The sequence below is a fragment of the Coturnix japonica genome, chromosome 4, assembly GCF_001577835.2.
Source record: "Coturnix japonica isolate 7356 chromosome 4, Coturnix japonica 2.1, whole genome shotgun sequence".
Lineage (NCBI taxonomy): Eukaryota > Metazoa > Chordata > Aves > Galliformes > Phasianidae > Coturnix > Coturnix japonica.
The window spans coordinates 39,999,863-40,013,092 of NC_029519.1; the positions used below are offsets into that span (position 1 = coordinate 39,999,863).

Consider the following 13,230-nt stretch of genomic DNA (forward strand, 5'->3'; position numbering starts at 1 on the left):
CATTAAACAGAGGTCAGATGGTGAAGTATGTGTGCAGAATGGACATTCCTTTTGAGGCAGTGTTTTGTTTTAAATGCTGTCTACTGTTGCATTGCACTCTGGGATCTCTGGTCAGGATGTTGGAGATGACCTCAGCGCTGCTCCAGTAGGTAAGGAGAGCTCATCCATGTAAAACAACTTCGATTAATAGTTAATTACAATGAGGTGGTGCTCCAGTGAGCGCAAGTTATCCCAAGTCATTTACAGCTACCAATGCTTTGTTGCACTACAACAGAAAAAGAAAGAGCACTGAGAGTGCTGCCCAAAGTGAGCAGAGCAGGTGGGGATTTTAGAGTCGGATGAGGTCTTAAGCTAAGGAATGAAAAACAGTTTGCATATGCTTGTCAAGGAGTAGGAATGTTTCTTCTCATTTCCCCCCTTGTATCACCAAATGAGAAACATTTTGGAGTGAGCTGAGGTTCAGACTTCGTGATGGGGCAGATTGATGTTTGGGGAAATGGAGCTGGGGGAAAGAGAAGACAGTAGCACTTTTTTTTTTTTTTTTTTTTGCTGAGGTTGGAAGAATGGAAATAATTATGACTCTGTAAGCGTCAGTCATTCTGTCTCTCTTTGTTTTGACACATTCAATTCTAGTGATTGCTGGTGAAGAAGATGAGAGCATTAGGGAGATCTGAAGTAAAAATTTTAATGGGGGGAAGCAAGGGGAGAAAAAAAGCTGTCGAAGATGATTTCTGGCAGGCAGTCCAGTTCCTGGTGCAGACAGATTGGCTGATGTTGATTGTTGACAGCTTCTCCAGCTTGCTAATTACAACTGTAAAATATTCAGGTGAATGACAGTAACTTGAAATGTTAATTCTGCTTTTTTTCTTTTTTTTTTTTTCCTTTTTTTTTTTTTTATTTTGCAGCTGCAACTGTTAGTTGGCTATTGCTGTAATTGATGGACACTGGCAGTTGCTCAGACAGATGGAAATTAATACTCGTGTTACCGTTAGAACTCGCTTTCACAGTCACGTTTTTATTAGCCTCCCACACTGAATTAATGTGTGCACGATGGTGCGTGCAGAATCATAGAGTCATTAAGGTTGGAAAAGACCACTAAGATCATCAAGTCCAGCCATCAAGAAAGAGCAGCATGGATCCTACTTGCAGACCAGCCAGGTGCTTGCTTTGTATTGGTGGGCCATGGTAAAAGCAGTGAGACTGTATCAAATGTAAGGCATCAGCCTGCTTTTCTAGTGCTGAACCATGGGCTGAACCATCCCAGAGCTGAGCAAGCAGTTCAGGCTGGCTTTGGAAGAGCGGATTTGAAAAAGCATGCTGAATGATACCCCACATGAAATGGGCTCAGATTGGAATCATTTCTCTTTTTCTACTGGTACTGTTCAAGCTGATGCATGTGCAAAGTCTTAAAAGGTAAATCAGTAGTGTGGGTTTTACAATTGGAGACAAAACTTCACTCTGTTGTGAATGAAAGGGGAAAGACGATGGAATAAGAATTAATTGTTATGCCTGGCTGCATTGAAGAAGTTTACTGGAAAACAAATGCTTTCCAACACCACGTTTAACAAAATATGGTCCTGTACACCTTAAAGTTTGGGTGCATGAGCTTTGATTAAAGCTTCACTGCGTTGGTGATACATAAGGTGCCTTTGTGTACAGGCTATTTCTGAGCAATTTTCTTCCCTAAAAGCAATGCTTTATCAGTATTTCACCAGACCTTATGTTGCATCGTGGTTTATTCAGGAAACCATCTGATTTTAATTCCTGCTCTCAGTTCCTGTTTAGCAATGTCTCTTCTGAGTTACTTGAAGATGCACGATCATGAACTCTTTCGAGGCCCCAGATTTTCATTATTTCAAATGCTCTGTTTTCCCTTTTTCAGGTAAGAAGTCTCGCTCACTCTAAGACTCTGAAAAGTGTTACCTGCGTGGGAGTTTGCAGCTGCAGATCCTGCCAGAGCTTAGAAAAGAGAAATGCTTGCATTCAAGGGGAATGGAGCCATCCATCCAGTAGAGAGCTGATGCCTTACTTGCTAGAGTAATGAATGAAAGAACGGGCCCCGCACTTTTCCTGAACTTGGGAAAAAGGTTGGATGTTCTTTAGAATTTTCACAATAATGTGGGAGACTTTTAGAATGCACGTCAGAGTTGATGGAAACTTGTAGCTTGACTTCATCAGAAATGCAGCTATTATCTTACCTGTTGAGTTTTAGTCATGTGAGTTGAAAGCAACTACTATGGAGGTTGAAAGGAAAATGCCCAGAGGTGGTATAAGCAATTAATAACATGAATCTTAGAACCATGTAACTATTGGAGTTGGAGAGTAATTTTAAAGGTCATCTAATCCAACTCCCCTGCAATGAACATGGACATCTAGATCAGGGTGCTGAGAGCCTGGTCCAGCCTGACCTCATATCTGAAGGTAGCACTGAGGCGACGTTTTGGTAAGTTGTGGCATTATAGGTATAGGAAACTATAGGAGATTACTTGTCTGACTTGAAAGCAGGCTTTCTCTTTGAGACTGTGGGACAATGGGACTGGATCAGGAAAAATCCTGGTTTGTCTCAATGAGAATTTGCTTCAGCTTCCCAGGGTTTGGTCACTGAGGATGTGAACACACAGGACTTAGCATCTTGGAAAGAGATAAAGCAAGTTAGCGTATGTAAAGAGCTCCTCTGAGGCAGCACTGTCAACAGCATCAGCCAAGCAAGTCAAGGGTTCAGTACTGAGTAGCAAAGTCAGCTCTTAAATTCTGCTTTGTTTTAAATTTCCAGAACATAGCACTTCAAGTTGATGAGGAAAGTCCTTCTTTCCTTTGTGTTCAGAGATTGTGACCAAGTAGAACTCTTCTCAGAAGGTGTTCGTGAGTCATGTGTAGAGTTAGGCTGACAAAATGGATAGCAGCTCAGCCTTAGGTGTAAATGCATCTTCTGACTGTTTTGTTGCCTCTGTGGAGGAAGGCCATGAACACAAGGTCCCAATCTGTCACAAGGAAAACACACAAGCTCTCCCATTCTGTCCTGCACCTAAGCCTCTTGCTAACAACTCACCAGGTGTGACTGAGTGGTGATTCTGACCTCAGAGCTGCAGTGTCAGCAGTTGCTAAGGATCTCTCCTAGCTTGCTCAGCAAAGCTTTGCTGTCAATATAATTTTGCTCTTGCATGCAGTGCAGGAGATGCTCATGTGCTAAAGGTAGGATTGTGTTGCCCACTGCTATGCCAATTACTGGATATTAATGGCAGGATAGCATGCATATGCCTAAACTGGGAAGCAGAAGGTTAATAGACGAACAGCACCAGAAGATCCCATTTATCAGTTTCTATTTATCTCTCCTTGGGAGGTGGCAGGTTTACAGTAAATACCTTCTGTCCTCCTAATTTCCTAATGATGGGGATAATGATGGAGAATGGTGAAGTCATTAACTGGGACAGCCTCTGTGCATCACTCTGTCAACCACATCTCTCCAAGACCTGCAATGAAAAGTGATGGGCCCCAGCTGTTCACCAGATTCTCCTCCCCTCCCCCTCTCCCCATTCCTAACCCCAGTTGCAGGCTTAGCAGTTGGAAAAGGAAAAAAATAAAAACCCCACAAACCAAAAGACAAAGGGCTGGTCCCTCTCTTCTGCACTGGAATGATCCTGCTATAGAGCTCAGTGCAGTGCTGTCCTTGGGCAGAGTGGTGTTATTTTGGTAAGGACCACAGCACTGCAGAACAGTGGTTTTATTAAAAGGAGCAGAATGCAGAAGCAGGTTGCACTGTTTGGAGTGAGACATTGGAGTTCCATTGTGCTGCCTTCTGCTGAAGGACCTGTTAAAGATCTGTAAAAATTCTTAGCATTTTTTTTGTACTAGAAGCATTTTGCTGGAATACTGATGTGTTGCAGCGGCAGCAGCTCTTAAAGTTATGGGTATACTGGGAATACAACTACAGAGGGAATGCAGTACTTAGCCTTTCTAGATCACAAGAGTGCAATAGGAGGTAGTGAAGTTACCATCCCTGGAGGTGTTCAAGAAACGCAAAGTTGTGGCACTGAGGGACATTGTCAGTGGGCATGGTGGGGATGTGTTGGGTTTGGACATGGTGATCTTAGAGGTCTTTTCCAACCTTTATGATTCCATATGGCTACAGTCAGTTGTTGTGGCCTTGAGTGTCCTATGACAGAACTATGCTAGTACTTAACTGCCGTTTCCCCTGCAGAGGCTGAGAATCCAACCTTCTGCCTTGAAATCTTTTTTAAAGAGCGGCCTGTCTGCAGTGAGGTTTTCCTATTGCATCTGCCATTTGTCAGGCTCATAAAAGAACTCTTGAGCTGTGGGAGCTTTGTATTAGAAGGGTTCATTAACTTTCAAATGTTTCAATTGAGAAATTTCAGAGCTCTCAGCAATCGACCAAGGTGGCTGGCTCAGCCAAGAGTGTCCCCTGACAGTCAGGTACAGATGTGATTGCTAGTCAGAGAGCTGTAAGAAACATAATAGTGTCCCAGAAAGTGTCATACTTGAGCTGGAGAGGCTTAAACCAAATAGCCCAGAGAGACCGTAAATAATTTTTGTTATTCTTTAAGGAATGGGAAGGCAAAGGAGCCCTTAGCCAGTAGTATGCCAGGAATTCAGTCTACGAGGTTGTAGTGCAGTTGGGTCCTGTTCTGGTGTGACTCAATCATGCTCATAAGCTGCCCTGGAAAACATGACAGGGGAAATGAAAACATGGTTGTAGTGAGAAAAGGGACTCCACTGGCTAATCCTAAGCAGATGACAAACTGTTCCTAAGTGCCTGGTGCCAGGAAAGGTTGAGATGGTTCAGACAGGCTTTTTGTCTGAGTTAGGTCTCTGTTACAGTGGTACCTGAGCAGAGGGATAGACTGAGAATGAAAGGGCAATTAAAGAGTTATTTTGTCTGGGAGATGTGATGTTATCCACTTAATGCACTAGATAAAGACTGAGTAAGCTTTGCCTAAATATTTTCTTTTCTGTTTTATCTTCACATGCTAGATGCTGCTCTAGGTAATATTTCGTATAAGTGAGATGAAGCTTGGGATTTCAGTCCTGCCATGTTACCTTGGTTCCCATAAGATCTCCAGCAACCCTTAGCTGAAATGCAGTTGTTAATGCCACAGCTTTCTGTGATCTTACTGTTCATTGTCCAGCAGTGTAACTGCAGCAGTCCTGGGCAAGGTTCAGTGGCATCAGCTGTTTCCGTGGCCAGACTCTCAGCTTTGACACCTCAAGCATGACATAAATCAGGCTAAACAGAACATGCAATATTAAACATCTGTTGACTTCTAAATAAGGAAAATCATATTAGTCACTCTGTAAGCAATCTGCATGATAATTTCAGGAAAGCATGAGGTGACTGTTCTCTCAGAGGAAGAAATAGCTGATGGATCTTCTTTAAATATGTGAACTAGCTGTAGAAAAGACTGAAGAGCTGACTGTGGACAGAAGTCTTCCTTCTGTGAAGTGCCTTTGAGGGAGAAAAAAAGACAAGTCGAATTGTCTGCCACCATGGAAATTAATTTCAGATGTGTACAGGGCAGTATCTACAGCACCAAATCTTGGGCGGAATGAAATCTGTTGCAGATATTGCTTGTCAACTGAAAGAAATCTAACTGGAGCATTGTAATCTCTCCAAAATAATTTTTTCAATTATGTTTAACATACAGCAGTGGATGACTTAAAAAATCATCCTAGCTGACAGCCCAAAGGCAACCAAATGTTATATTCAAGTCCAGTTTTAAAGGTGCAGAGTGTCTGTATTAACCCTTCATCTATAGATGGTTGAAAGAAAACAAAATACTGAAATTGTGCACCTTTTAGAGATCTCAGCACTTACACCTGCAGATGTGGCTGCTGTGTAGAAACAAAGAAACATGTGGCGTCAGGATGAGAAAAATAAAGGTTTGGACCAAGTTTATATAGAGACACAATCATTCAAATGTGTGTCCAAGTTCAGTTCTAACAGTATTTTTATCTTCCAGAACAACGCTGGTGCTTTAGCAGTAGCCTCTTGAGAGCCCACTTCTGTCAACTGAAGAGCACTGTTTGGAGCAGGATGACTACAGATGGTTGACCTCAGGTTTGTTAATGTCACGTGAGTGACCCAAATTTATACCAGAGAAAAACTGACCTTGTTGATGCAATCATTAATTTGTTAATGGAAGTATTAAAAACAAGTGCGTTCAGTGCATTTGTTTCCCAGTATGCTGGCTGGAAGGATTTGTCCTCTGGCATGCTTAAGATGCTACTACTGCAAATTTAAGATCATGGCTACTTTGAAAAGAGGCAGCAAGGTACCCTGTATATACTACTAATTGACTTTGCTTGAAAGGAGTGTAAAATGATCCATCTGTCGTGACATTAGAATGTGTAAAGGGAATGCTGAGAGCAATAAAGATTACTAAGCATCTAATCCTTCTCTTTTCAGAAAAGCACTTTTGTGATTTCTTCTGATGCAAAAAAACCACCTTGCCTGCTCATTTTGGAAAACACAGTATGAACTCCTCTTCTCCCACTGCCCTTTATACTAGCTCCAAAATATCCTTAATGTTAGTTATATGGTAATGTGGTAATGATTTCAGCATTCACCAAGCATTTTGTTTGGTCTTTCTACAATCACAGCGTTATTTTCATTACTCTCAGTTCATCCTTTCTCTTCCTTTCCCTGCTCCCACTTGGCAGTGGAAACCCTTTCAGTTCTATCCTGCTAACATTTTCTTCCCCTTCCCCTTTTCCTTTCTTTTTCACAGATAAGCCACTTTGAAGCCATGAGTTGTGCCCACAGCCCTCCATAGACTCTACATAAATTTTTCAGGGGTTAAGCTCTGTAAAAGGTCGTGAAGAGCATGAAGCAGAGTTATGACTGCCTATTCGGGATTTCCTCTTATTCACATAATGGAATGCATCTTCACATATTCAATCAGCCACAGTTATTCTGCCTGGTTACACAGATTGAAGCTAAGATGCACGCTGAACATTTCTGTCACTTTTGCTGTTCTGGCCACTATACTTAATCGAAGAACTGGAAGGAAAACTCTCATTAGAGAAAAATTCTATTAGCCTTATGAAAGCCTGCACTGGGCTAATAGAGGCCTTAGAGAGCTCTCCCTTCTGGATAGGGTTGGCCTGATCAAGGCCTGAGGCGGAATGAAGAGACAGAGTCAGTGTCTGAGTAAACACTGGGGCCATAGATGAAGAGGATTTTGTTCATAAGTCTATTGCTCAGAAACTGGAGACTAAGCCTGCCACAGCAATGAGCTGCTGGTAGTATATACTGCAACCCAAGAGACTGTTGCAAACTTCGAGGTGAAAATGAGAATCTGTTTGTGGTTATTGTTCAAGCAAAGGAGACATCCTTGTGTTGAGGATCCAGGTGATGGTAGGTTTCTATTACATAGGCTAAGAAAAATAACAATCCAAAACACGGGTAAGATAAGCTTACTTTGGGAGTGGTGGTGGTGGCTGTGTGTATATAGGGGTAAGCTGTACATGCTTCTGGGTAATATAAGTGTGTAAAGGAGATGTCTGAGGGCACTGTGTACATTTGGGTACTTCCAGTTTGTGTTGCTAAGTTGGGTTGAAAGATTATGGCAGTAGACATGTACTGAGAGTTAAAAAGCCTCACTCATGGTGCATGGATGCTGAGGGTTGCTGAAAGTGGAGTGGCGTCCAGAAGTGGGAGCAGCATCTTTGTGGTCATATGGCAGGATCATTCTTTTCCTGGAGGGAAGAATGCCAGCTGTAAAGCACCTAGAACTTAAGAATTTTCCAGGAGAAAGGATGCAGGGAATGCAAACCTCTAAGTAAGTAAAGTGAAAATGGAATCCAGGTTCAAACTGAGATGGAGTAAATGAAATATAGAGAATCACTGAAATGTACTTCAAATTCCTTCCAAATTACCCTGTAGCACTTCTGGTTGACAAGGCTTTGTCAGACCTGTCTTGGTAGGTCTGTCCCATCAGGAATCAGGGCAGAGATGAAGGGACAGATGGAGGAAAGGAGACAGAGTATATGATCTTGCTCAAGGGACACGTTAAATTTAAGGTTTTTCTTTTTGTTAATAGCTTCACAGTGTGTTAGTGTCTGACCTTGCAGAAAGGATTTTTAAGTACCTTCCCATTCTCCCTTTGCTTTGCTTTCTGCTTTTTATCTTCATAGAGTAATAAAGATGCTCAACTCCAGAGAGCTCCTATAGGAATTGAGTGCTTAAACACACACAGCCTTGCTCTGGAAGGGGAGATGGAGGAAGAAGTGTGAATAGGAAGGGGGAGGAGATCTGTCAAAAATCAGTTTTAGGACTGATCAAAGCAGGAAGGAAGGAGAGGAAAGTCTCCTCCTGCAACAGAGCTATGCATGCATCAGTGCTGGGAATAGTGTACATTAAGAATTAGCATTTGCTTGGAGCTTTTAATGTGCAGCAAAAAATAGAATTGATCTCCAATCCTGCTACAAGCCTAAGGAGAACTAAGACACACTGGTTAGGAGAGGGTGCTTTCCCTGCTTGGCAGCACAAGGCTGGGAGTGGGAATAACACTAAAACTCAGATGGCTGAGTGTATGCTTTGTATGCAGCTATAAAAGTGGCAGTAAAAGGAATAGCTCTCTTCTGTTTATTGTGTTGCTTCTGTTTAGGCTTACACTTGTGTCTACTACCTGTGGTTCTGTGTGAGGTACCACTAATCTGGGGAGCTGGGCATTGCAGAAAAGGATAAACAGAAGAGTTAAAGAAAGCAAATGACAAAATAACCAACCAAAAGAGAAACACATTTCTAATTCATCTAGGGTAAAAGCTGAATCTTCATTGCACTAGGGGCAATTCAGTGTTCTCTGTGAGTACACAATGGTGGGAATGATGCAGAGCAAGTGATTGCCTTACTAAAATTTTGTCATAATCTTTACTTGCCATGATGGATCCCATCACTGTCTAAAAATTAGGGCTTTTCTGCCACATATCTATTTCAGTTCTTTTTGTATATCAAGGGGACAGATGTTTTGATGGCAGAGGGTCCTTATACAAGCTGTCTGCATTGATATATAGATGACTTTGTACTGGAGAAGGAAGGTGTGGCTGAGCAGTGAGCAGCAGCCATTGAGACCTCCTGGGAGCACATCTCAAGTTTGTGCACAGGTCTGACTGAGTGAGTGATGGCTTGTCAGACACTGGGGGAGTTTGGACAAGTGCCTGGAATGGAAATCCACTGGGAGCTGTTAAACTTAGAAAAGCCTTCTTGAGCTCACAAAATCTGAAGGCTGCAAATCGTTAGAGGCTGGGGACCTAACTGTGTGTCCCCGTGTGCCAGCTGTATAGACCTCTTCCCAAGGTGTCACAGCTGGGCTAGGTGGCCCCTTGATGTGAGCTGCCAGAGCCATTGGAAAACAGCCACTGTAGAATTAATGCATGTCCAAGATAGCTCTGAATTCTTACATCAATATGTCTGTGTCTGCTTACTGATTTACTCTTTTCTGAAGGCTCTGGCTTGTTGGAGTTGTAAACAATAGGGCAGGTGAGTTAATCCCCCTGAAGTTAAGCTTCCTTGGCCAGGGGCTGTGATAAATTTGGGTAACCTCTGCCAGACAGAGTAGAAAATCTTGTGCTAGTGGATGACTCCTTGAGTATGTGGGAGTTTGTTAAGATATCAGAGGTAAAGATGAATGTAATGTATCATGTTCCCACATGACCTAAATGACTCGAGTAGGCTTGATTCTTGAACTCGCTGAAGAGATTCCTGTACTTGCTGAAGAAACGGCTGTGATATTTGTGTGTAAGCTACCACAATTTACGTACAATCTTGAGTCAAAGTAAGCTTGAACAAACAGACAGGAGTATACCCTCAAAAATATACAGTGTGAGTAAAGCATTCTAGGGGGCAACAGCAGGGACAGCAATGAAAAAATCTGGAGGCTTTGATTCACGTACTCCATCTACTGGAAGACTGCTTCTGAAGTGGTGGAATCTGAGCGCACAGTTGTTAACAGCCCATGGCTTTATGGCACTAGCTGCAAAGTGCTAAGATCAAGATGATAGGTGGCGAAAGGATTTTCTTGTGGTCAGCAGAAAAAGTAGGTTTGAGTCATAGTCAAGAGTCAAGGAGCTGCGTTCTTTCTTTTTGCTACAATGGCCTTCACTGTATAGCCTTTGTGAAACAGCCTACCCTGCCCCCATGGTGCTGTCAAAGCAGTAACATAGCACTGAGGTGATTTTGTATGGTGCAGCCAAAAGAAAGGAAAATAGTTATCTTAAGTGACAGGCTCTAAATACAATGAAAAGAAGACATTCATCATGCGTGTGCAGTCATATTTTTTGTCATCTCCTTAGACTGGGAAAAGGCGGTCACAGTAAAGCTAACTTAAAATACATTCAGTCTTTTTCTGTTGACATCAGGTTGTTGTTTTTTACAGCCCACGATCTCTAAGTTGCGAAGATACCTTGGGCTTACTGGCATTAGTCAGAGCCATTGGATAATGCCAGAAGTTATTTTTTGTTGTTTGGGTGTGTTTGTTTCTGTAAACAACTACATGAAATGAAAACAAAGATGATTATTTAATTACTTAAATGGAGAACTGAAACAAGACTGTAAGGAAATACTAACATGATAAGTACCTAATTAAGTAGGAAATAATTAGTTATGTAAGTATCATCTTTGCTGAGATTTATTTTCCTTTGGGTCTATTTAAAAATACTATGTTCATTTACATCACTGTGTTAAGTGTATTGTGTATGGAAGGAGATTACATTTTACTGGAAGGTAAAAGACAGTACTTTTAGTACATGAGATTTTTAAAATGGGAAAAATACATCTGATGTTCTAGTATTCACAGAAGCCTAAAAGCTGATGTGTGGGGTGGGAATTAACATCCTGTTTTATGTCACAATGTGGAGTTACTGTTCTGTAGGTGAGCATTCAACTCTGTTCTATCTGAAATTTACAATGGGAAGAAAAGGAGTGTTTGAAACTGAGTTAGATCTGAATATAGTTGAGAGCTTGAATCCAAATCAGAGAGCTAGAGTGTAGCCAAGAGATGAATGGAAACTTCTGTTCATCTCAGATTCACACTGGCAGGAAGGCTTTGACCTGACCTATCCTTAGGTTGCACCTGGGCTCATTGGTCAGGTAAAGCAATAAGATCAGAGCAGAGTCTGCCATTGGTTTTAAGTTTCCAACTTACTGCTTTTATCTGCATGGTTCCACACAGCTCATTTTGCAACCCTTCCATGATGCATCATCATAAATTGAACTACTGCTGAAGTCGAAGGTTAGGAGCTCATGTGTAAATGAACGCTCCTCAAATTCTCGTTACCTATTGGGCTTTTGAGATCAGCTCTAACAAGCATAGTGCAAACAACAGCAGTTTAGTTTGTTGCATGCCACTGGGAAATTAAATGTGTCTGCCAAGTTAGTGTCACTTAAAATTTGCAGTGACATTTACTGCATTTGACAAAATGTAGGAAAAAGAGGTTCCAATTAACCAGAACTTCAAACACAGCAGATCACACCGTTTGTTTTGTAGGCATGATATTCAGAAAGGTCAGTCTTTCAGCAAGCTAACTTCCACGATTTACAGTGCTTGCTACAGCTAATGAGCACTTTGCTCGGTTACATAATGGGTGCTTTATGCAAAGAAAATCCTGATGTGGTTCTGTAGTTGATGTACGCAGTGAAATCAGTTTTACCCTACAGATATGAACAGAGGAAGTGATGTATAAGAAATCTACTATAATGTACTAGAAAGACAAATGCCAGTTCTGCCCTGGGAACCGACTGTTCAGGAGATGTGTGTGTTCTAGCAGGAAAACAACTGAGGGAGAGAGATTAGGGCAGTTAAGTGCCATGTGAGGAGTGGCGATCTTTACTTGGAAACAAGGTTGAGGGAATCTGGGCATAGTCTTGTTGGGTCTTGAGAGTAACAGTGAAGGTCCTTGGCAGTTAATTTCATGTCAGGTGAAACAGTCATGTCAGGACTTCTGATCTCAGTGTGAAGAGCCGGAGGAGCTCCGTACTCCCACCTCAAATCAACCGTCAACAAAAGGAAAAAAGTTTGCAGTCTTTATGTTTCTGCCTATGCTTGTGAAGCACACAGAGCCTCATGTAATAGGGCGGTGGTTTTGAACTGTAGCATGGTGAAATAGTGCCTTAAAGGCAAGTGGGAATCTAATGCTACTTTCTACACTGTATACTATATATTGACAAAAAGCTGGAAGGAAAGTGTAGTCTGTGGGTAGATTTATTTTTCATCCGTCTTAAATATTAACATTAATCTGTTACAAATAATATTTCTTCTGTCCAAATTAATGGCAGCTGCTGGTCTTTTAAGCGGTTTCACTTCTGCTTTGGAACTGGTTGTTAATGTTGTTAAGCTATCTGAAAATAGTCAAGCAGAGGTTTTGAAAATGGTAATGGTTTTGTACTAAAGGTGTGTTCAGAGAACTCCAACTGTATCAAACTGTTGACTGACACACAGTTTCTGCAACATAAAACCTTTTATGTTGCATCCAACCCTGCTTATATTTTGTTCTACAACAGTGTTGTTTTTTTTTTAACCTACTCCTCCAGTTCTTTTTGTTTTGATCAAAACACAGCAGGGGAATGATGGTTGACAAGCCCTAACTCTTGGAGAGATTAACTTTTAACACAGTCCATTTATTTGAATACCTTCATTCTCAGCAGAGAACTTGGGAATGCCACTTTGAAAGCAAGAGAAAAATAATTTGATATGCTTCTTAGTTGTTTTAAAACTTTACATTTCTAAGACGTAAAACACTTACTGAACCATCAATAATTCTTAGTACTGCATTTTGCTTTTGCCAACATCAGTAGTTATAACATTAGCTCACTACCTCTGCAGTTTCAGAGAGGTGTCCAGCACTGTCAGTCAAGTACTTCAGTTACGATTTACTTTGCTGTAATCTAGACATATTCTGATCAACAGCATTTTACCTTACCTGCTTTGCCGTGGGTTCCATTTGAGTCAAGGGAAAGTTGGGAATGTAGGAGAAAGAGAGATAAGGAACATTGGAAGAAAGCTTGGACTTTCGGAAGCCATCGGTAGTTTGGTCACAGGCCAGAGCCAGAGAATGATTTTTCACTTTGAGTTAATGGGAGAAACTAAGAAGAACTTGGAATCACATAATTGCAGAATGGCCTGGGTAGAAAAGGATCACAATGATCATCTACTTTCAACCCCTCCGCTATGTGCAGGGTCACCATCCACCAGACCAGGCTGCCCAGAGCCACATCCA

The 13,230-nt window shown here is 41.6% G+C and overlaps 1 long non-coding RNA gene across 1 annotated transcript; it reads left to right on the top strand.

Moving 5' to 3' along the window:
• The first annotated feature begins 1,888 nt into the window (after positions 1-1,888).
• LOC107313373 lies at positions 1,889-8,844 on the top strand. The gene is made up of 3 exons (XR_001554973.2): positions 1,889-2,087; positions 5,976-6,073; positions 6,744-8,844. It is a non-coding gene; the product is annotated as an uncharacterized LOC107313373 (long non-coding RNA).
• Positions 8,845-13,230: the final 4,386 nt, after the last annotated feature.